Source organism: Falco peregrinus, chromosome 2 (assembly GCF_023634155.1).
Source record: "Falco peregrinus isolate bFalPer1 chromosome 2, bFalPer1.pri, whole genome shotgun sequence".
NCBI lineage: Eukaryota > Metazoa > Chordata > Aves > Falconiformes > Falconidae > Falco > Falco peregrinus.
In genome coordinates this window covers 41,555,208-41,562,471 of record NC_073722.1, presented here as the reverse complement: position 1 = coordinate 41,562,471, position 7,264 = coordinate 41,555,208, and positions in this window count along the sequence as shown.

Genomic DNA, 7,264 nt, shown 5'->3' with positions numbered 1-7,264 from the left:
CAAATGCCAGCCAGGCATTTAACCTTGTCACTTTACCTGAAATTAGATATTCAAATATTTTTTTCTCTTTGTTTTTTATTATTTTGATTTATTAGTGAAACCTTCTGGTTGCAAGTTGCTATTCCCAGGACTGGCTCTGAAGGTGTTTTAAAAGCACAGAAGATGGAAAGGGGGAATTTTCTGCCCCAGAAAGATTTTGCTGGAGATTGTCCATGTGCAAATAATTGGTATTAGGGCCAGACTTGATTTAAAATGGTCTCTTCATTATTTCAGACGTGCATTTAAAAAGCTCCTGAATCATTTATTTTATCGCTTTAGAAGACAGATACATTACAGGTTATCTAACCCTTTGGCTAGATCCATATAGGAATATAATGATCTGTTACTGCATACAAAATCCTGACAGGCACAGGACTGACAGAGAACCTGTCGTGGGTCCCTTCAATCAAAGTGGTCACAAGTTCTTGAATGACACAAGGAACAAGGAAGGGTCTTTCTCCTTTTAATTTTCCTTCTATTTTTGGATTTTGTGATCTCATATGCAAAGACTATTAAAAACAGGGATATGTTTCTCCTTGCCAAACAAGAGATCTGTAGATATATTCTGTCAAGGCCTCAGTAGGATGCTGTTAATAAACAGCTGTCTATTTGAAATTGTCATGTCAGCTCATTTTCCTCATTGGTCACCAGTCCTCTCTACATTTGTTTATTCGCTGGTATGCTGCAAATCTTTTTACAATGCTTCTCTCACAGAAGACCTTTTATAAGTCTGTTACGAGAACAAGTCTTTCCATATAGAGAGGCCATTTCATCTTTGCCATTGAACTCTCCAGACATAATTCTGTCCTACAGCATTAAGTAGTTCTTTAGAGCCTATCAAGATGATTGACATCATTACCCTTATATTGACTTGGTTTAGATTCCTTTAACTCAAAAAGGATGTTGATTCTTTCTGCCTAAACCTTGAGCATCATTTTATGAAGTTCTTCTATTCACATGAAATTGCAAGTTTTGCCTATTTTCATAGAGTACAGGTACCTCTGGTGAAGGACTTGGACTCAGCGTGAATGTAGTCTACATTACTAAAAAAAAAACATATTACTGTAGGCCTACAATTAAGACTGTCAACTGCAATATGCAAGCACTTTTCTCCCCAACCTTGAAAGATTTGCTAGACTGTTTCTGCCAACTTAAGAGGATCAAATCATAATCTCGCTGAAAACACATGAAGCTTGACATGATCAAAGGCCAAGGCTTCTCACTTGTACTTCGAAGAATGGGCAAGTTAGGTATTCTCTTTTTGTAGTTTTTATATCCCTAAACTGTATGCTCTGTCCATCAAGGTGCTCTCAGGAGTAACATAACTTGCACAGATTTGAATGCAATTTCCAGAAATACTCACAAGAGGCCAATTTCCCTCCTGTGAAGGCACTAAGGTACAACAAAATGTACAGTCACAATATGAATATATGCAGCTTCCTTGCCAAATATTACCGGGTAAGTACTTTTGGCAAAAGGGCATCATTTTCCTAAGTGGTCGGTACAGCACAGAGCACAATGAAGCCTTGCTTTGTTGCTAGCACTTAGACCTTGTCATGTGAATACAGAGGTGAAAGTGCAGGGAAAGTCCATACCTGGTTATATTTTATTTTAGAAAACCAGGGGTGCACGGGGTAACAAAAGTCATTGTCTAAAATCTCCCAGTTTCACTTGGCAGTAACATCCACCATGCATTTCATAAAAAACTGCCCGCTTCAGTAATTTTGATATCTACAAGTGAGCCAACGCCAAAAGTCTGTAGTGCAGCTTGGGGCTATATAAGTCACATAGGACATGCAGGCACTTAAACCCAAGTAGGCAAACTATGGATCCTTACTTTATTACTTTTCCTGAAACCCAACTGTGCATCTTATTTATTTTCAGGGCTGCCACCATGCTTCGTTCAACAGGATGCTTTGGACTTAAGCTCTGTACATTTCCTGGCTATATTGCTAGTAGCCCTTCACAAAGCCTAAGGAGGAAACTTTTGTCCCCTCCTTCACCACTGTACACAGATTTCTGACTACTGGCACCCACTCCTACAGTTGCTATATCCCAAATGGAGTTTTTGCTAGGCTGGGTAGAACAGGCGGATCTGTGTCTTGCTATCCATCTGCACTTGTGCCAAAGCAAATTAGGACTTTGCTCGGGTCCTTGATAGCCCTTATAATACTCTCTTCCTGCTAATTCCCTGTATGTGCAAACCAATCTGTAGCACAGAGAAGCCTGACACTGAAATCTCTAGTTAATGCGCCTGTCCCCAGTATGTTATGCCTCCTGTCAGGGTGAGAATGAAAAGCTTCGTGAGCCTTCATCATTTGTATCAGTGTTGCAGCAATGGCATCAGGATTTCATCCAAAGAATTGCCTGCTGAATAAATCAAGAAGCTTCTCTGACAGCTATCAAGAGCAAGCTTTAGGGGGAGGATCAGAGCTGAGCTAGGTCAGCTTCAAGGCTCTGAGCAGCTTTACGCTACTGGAGCTATTATGCATTTTCACCCTCCCAACTCTTCCTTGCTCTCAGCCCTCCCCCATGTACTGCTGCTGTTCTAAGTCCCTGCAATTAAAATACTGCCATCAATACTCTTCATCAGCCAAGCATTTCTTCTGCTAAGTGAGGCCACTGGGGGCTTCATTCCTGGTTTCTTCATCTTCTTCCCTCTTCCAATGTGCTTGGTTTTGTTCAGAGATGTTTTTTTCTGGAACAGGGAATAGAAAGGGATGACCTGTCTTTGATACGGGCATTTTTGCATCCATCTGATGTTTTCAGTAACCTCCAGACAGTCTGCTCCTTAAAAGCATATGCATACATCTTGTACACAATTTTCTCAGAGTATTTCTTTCTGCCATCATTTACAATAGTCAAAGACCCTCAAGTTGAAAGACATCTGTAAGGCAAAGGCTCTGCCACAGAGAGAGAAGAACATCAGAGAGATTAGATTAAAGGAGGACGTACTGAGGCTAAAAAAGCATTTGAAAGCCAGAACAGAATGTGTGTGAACAAAAGAACAATACATACAACAGCTAACAGCATGCTCAGCATGTTAGTTCTTAGTCACTTATGTCTACAGCAGCATTTATCAAAAAACCACCCCCAACAACTCATATTTCTCCAAACTTCTTCCCCCTCTTTAAATCCCAGTCACACACACTTTTGCTGTGCACCAGGATTCATTATTCACTGCATTGTCATTGCTTGTTGTTCACTGAATTCTGACCTTTTCTTTTAATTCAAGGAAATTCCTGCTGCAGACTAGGAAAAAAAGCACCTATTCTAGCAGATGACTCATTTCTTTGCTGTCACATCAGCTACCATAGCATATTTAACTTCAAAATATTACTGGGATGAGGGATGAGTAAAGAAAGAGGCAGATCATAAGGTCATTAGTAACTCATGTTCTAGGTAGGAACAGGTGAATGCCATGAGAGTAAAGATAAAGAAGGGACATAAAAAGGTTCACTGAAGAAAATTGAAAGGGTTAGCAGTAAGAAATGACTGGTCACCGTTACAGGAGATCACAAAGTAGAAAAAACCAAATAGACACGTTTAATAGAGGGAACTAGTGAGACAACCTATAGTAACAACTTTTTCCCATGTCCAAAGAGATCAATGCCTAGCTGAAACCCTTTGGACAGCACAGATATATACTTAGATTATACTTAGGAGGAAGATTATGAAACTCAACTACAAGCCAAACTGGAAATGTACCAAAAGTAATGAAAAGATTGAGATCAACACTAAAACCTCTTATTTTACAGAACCTTTCCAATATGTGAGAACCAGCTCACTCCCCCTTCCATTTTCAGCTGTGGACTTCCTAAGCACTATCTGGAAATTCATGAAAGATTATGAGCTTCTAGAAGCAAGGAAATGATACTGAGTATTAATCAGAACTATACCCCTCTGACACTGGAAAGACAGAGGAGAAGACATTTTGGCTCCTGGCACTAGAATTATATTCCTTTCTTATTTCCAAGAACCTGTATGTAGAGAAAGGAAGAGGTTTTCTTGTTGGATGTGGGCTCTATCCTACCAAACTCACAAAAACATAAAATGTAAGACTGAAGTGTGATTGTGATCCCAGTGAGAAGTTTAGGGCTATGGTCATATTGTGAAGTATGAAGATAAATTAGCCATACCACTATCCGGAACATTTAGATGAAAAAGTAAATATTTAAGTCATTTCTCCCACTTGATAACAAAAGGACAGTATATATTGGGGGTGGGGTGTGTGTGTGTGGGGGGGGGGTGGGGGGTGTTACCAATGAGATTTTAAAAATGCCCACTGTACAAACCACAAGGGGAAAAAAAAGGTGTGAAGACATCACTGAGAAAAGGTGATGGAGTTTTAGAAGAACTAAATCATGATCTATAAGTTTGACTGAACCAGAGACAAAAGTCACACCCTTTCTAAATATACAGCCAATTCTCTTAACATGACTGGCCTGTCACAAGATAAGGTCTATCTTCAGACATCACATGCTATGGATTGATCTCGTTAAACCCTGCTTTTCCTCCCTGGTATCTTTTAGGCCTTTAATCATGCAGAAGAAAGTTTAATAAAACTCTGATATTCCCTCAAAACTCCCATTCAAGCCTATTCCCAAACTGCAGTCCATGTGATCTCATCTTCCTCTGCTTTATTAGCAAAATTTCAGTTCTTCCACTAAGCATACTCACAGACCTAAAATATTTCTTTTGACACCAAAAGTTCCTTTGCTAGTGGCTGTTCAGTGACATTTTATTCATTAAAACAACAAAAATAGCTTACAATCAGGCCTCCTGAAGCTGGCACTGGAGTTCAATTATAAATCAATCTCCGAACAGAAACAGCCTTACACAGAAAAAAGTTTTCATGTCAAAAACCAACTTTACAATATTTTAAAGTGTTTGCCTACCAACATTTATAGATGTCATTTCAACTTCTTTATGAGAATATGTATAATGTATGCATTAGTATCAAGATTTACTGCATAATATACCAAAATAGCAAATTAAAGCTCATTAATTCAACTACACGGGCAAATAAGGTTGGTCCCAACAGCCTTGACTTGACAAAAACCTGCAATCTGTCATCATAGATCCTTCCTTCATCAGGAAATTTTGTCTAATACAAAAATGAAGTCAAGCTAACAATGTTATTCCTGAAAAGCTCAGTCTGGATAATCGGTATCATATACACACTATGGCACAAGCAGCAAGGTAATTTCTACACGTCCTTATAAAACACTTCAGACTTGGGACATGAGGCAGAAGGTGAGCACATCCATGACAGCTTGGACCTACCAAAGCCTGTGCAGAAAAGTAAAAGGACAGAAGTGTTTTTCCAGCTGAGCAAAACACAACCAGCTGAAGCAGAAAGCGTCAGAAAGGACACCATCCACTACGGCAGAGATCTGTGCAGGTCTTTTTGTGGACTTCAGTGCTTCTGGGAACAGGTCAACACAGCTTTGAGATTGGGACAGGTCAAAACCACAGTACAAGGTAGTCTTTCAGAGTATAGCTCTCATGCTGCCTTCACTTCTTTCTTCTGTTTCTGTTCATCTCTTCACCTTCCATCTTTCCCTTGTAGACTTTCCAGTTTCTGTTGTTTCGAAAGAGTTCTGCTTAATTAACTAATGTTTGCAAAGGAGTGTACATGGTAAGTGGCTATTACAACTTTTTGGCCAAAAAGCCTGATTAAGATTCAAAGCACAACCAGAACAGAACAGTGCAGATGATAATACTGGATACAAGTTGCAAAATAAATTCTAAAAATTGTCTCAAAATTATTTTCTGCATCTCTTTTTTCTGTCACTAGCTCCATTCAGTGAAAGCTAGCATACTGCTTACTGGTATAGTTTTCAGCTATTCAGAGCAAGCAGTTAGCCAAAGTGTAAGATTATCAGATAAGTGTAATTACCAGGTAGATAATTAACCTAACAGCTACTTGCTGCTGTAAACCCTTTCCTGTTGGAACAGTCCTTCTGGGGCAGGCTTTTCTATTGGTATACAAAGAATCAGGTAGGCCTAAACTGATATAAAATCATTGTCTCTCATTGAGTTCAGACTCGTACTGACTGATACCAGCAGAAGAACTGGTACATTTTATTTTCCAGTACCAAGTAAGAAATAGAAAAATTTGCATCGTCTGTCAGATCATAAAAGTTTCAACTTTTTTTCCCCTCTATGACTTAAAAATTGATTAATTCGGCACACTAATAATGCCATTCCAAATTAGGTGTTTTTTCTGCAATTGACCCATGCTGAAATTCCAAAGGTAATAGGCTCAGAAGTTTTGACTGACATCCTTTTGTCTTGGATTCTATTTTAAATTGCTGTGAATAGAAGAACAGGAGAACACAGCTTGAAGAAACTGAATGGATACATGACGAATGAAATAACTCTCAAAGGTCTTTTCAAAAGAGAAGTTAATCTTTACAGGATGCAGCTATTCCTTATGACCTTGAATTAAATTACCCCTGTTTCCATGGGAAGCTTATACTTTAGACTCAATCATCCTTGGCTGCCTTTACCTTTATTTACAATAGCACCTGGTGCTTCAATCAAGTTCCCATTATATGTTCAAGTGCTGTAGCACCATATAATAAAGAGCAGAATTATTTGAGAGGCTGCAGAAAAATTTCAGGATAATGCGTTTAAGAATAATCTGTGAATGTCTATATTTAATATAAATGGCTTTTTCAGTGGCTAAGCATAGACACATATCTAAATACCTAATGAACATTAGTGATGGGGTTGCCATTTCTCTTTAAAATTATTCTCAGATATTGTAATTGCAGTGTTTTTCTTACCCTCTGCCTTGCACAAATTAATCAACTTATTTCTTTCTCCGTTTGATTCTACTAAGCAGAAGTGAATTTAACACTTCTGATAATTCAGGAGCAATCTTCTCCAAGACAGATACAGACTTGGAGTATTTTTTTCATCCAGGAAGATCTGAAAAGATCTGAATCTGAAAGATCAGAAAAGATCATCTGAAAAGATCATGGATCTGAAAGAAGTTTGCATCCTGGTGTTTTTACAGTTGCTTTCACATGACTATTTCTGTTGCTGACACTACCTGAATGACTAGATTTCCAGCTAATTCCCTCTGGGACATCATTATGTCCCAGTGATTATAAATCAGTCACATTTTAAGCACTGTAGAGACTCCTCTCTGGTCCTAAGTATGTCAGAGGGAGCTGGCAGGTGTGTATGCAGGCATGAATAAATCCATCTGTAA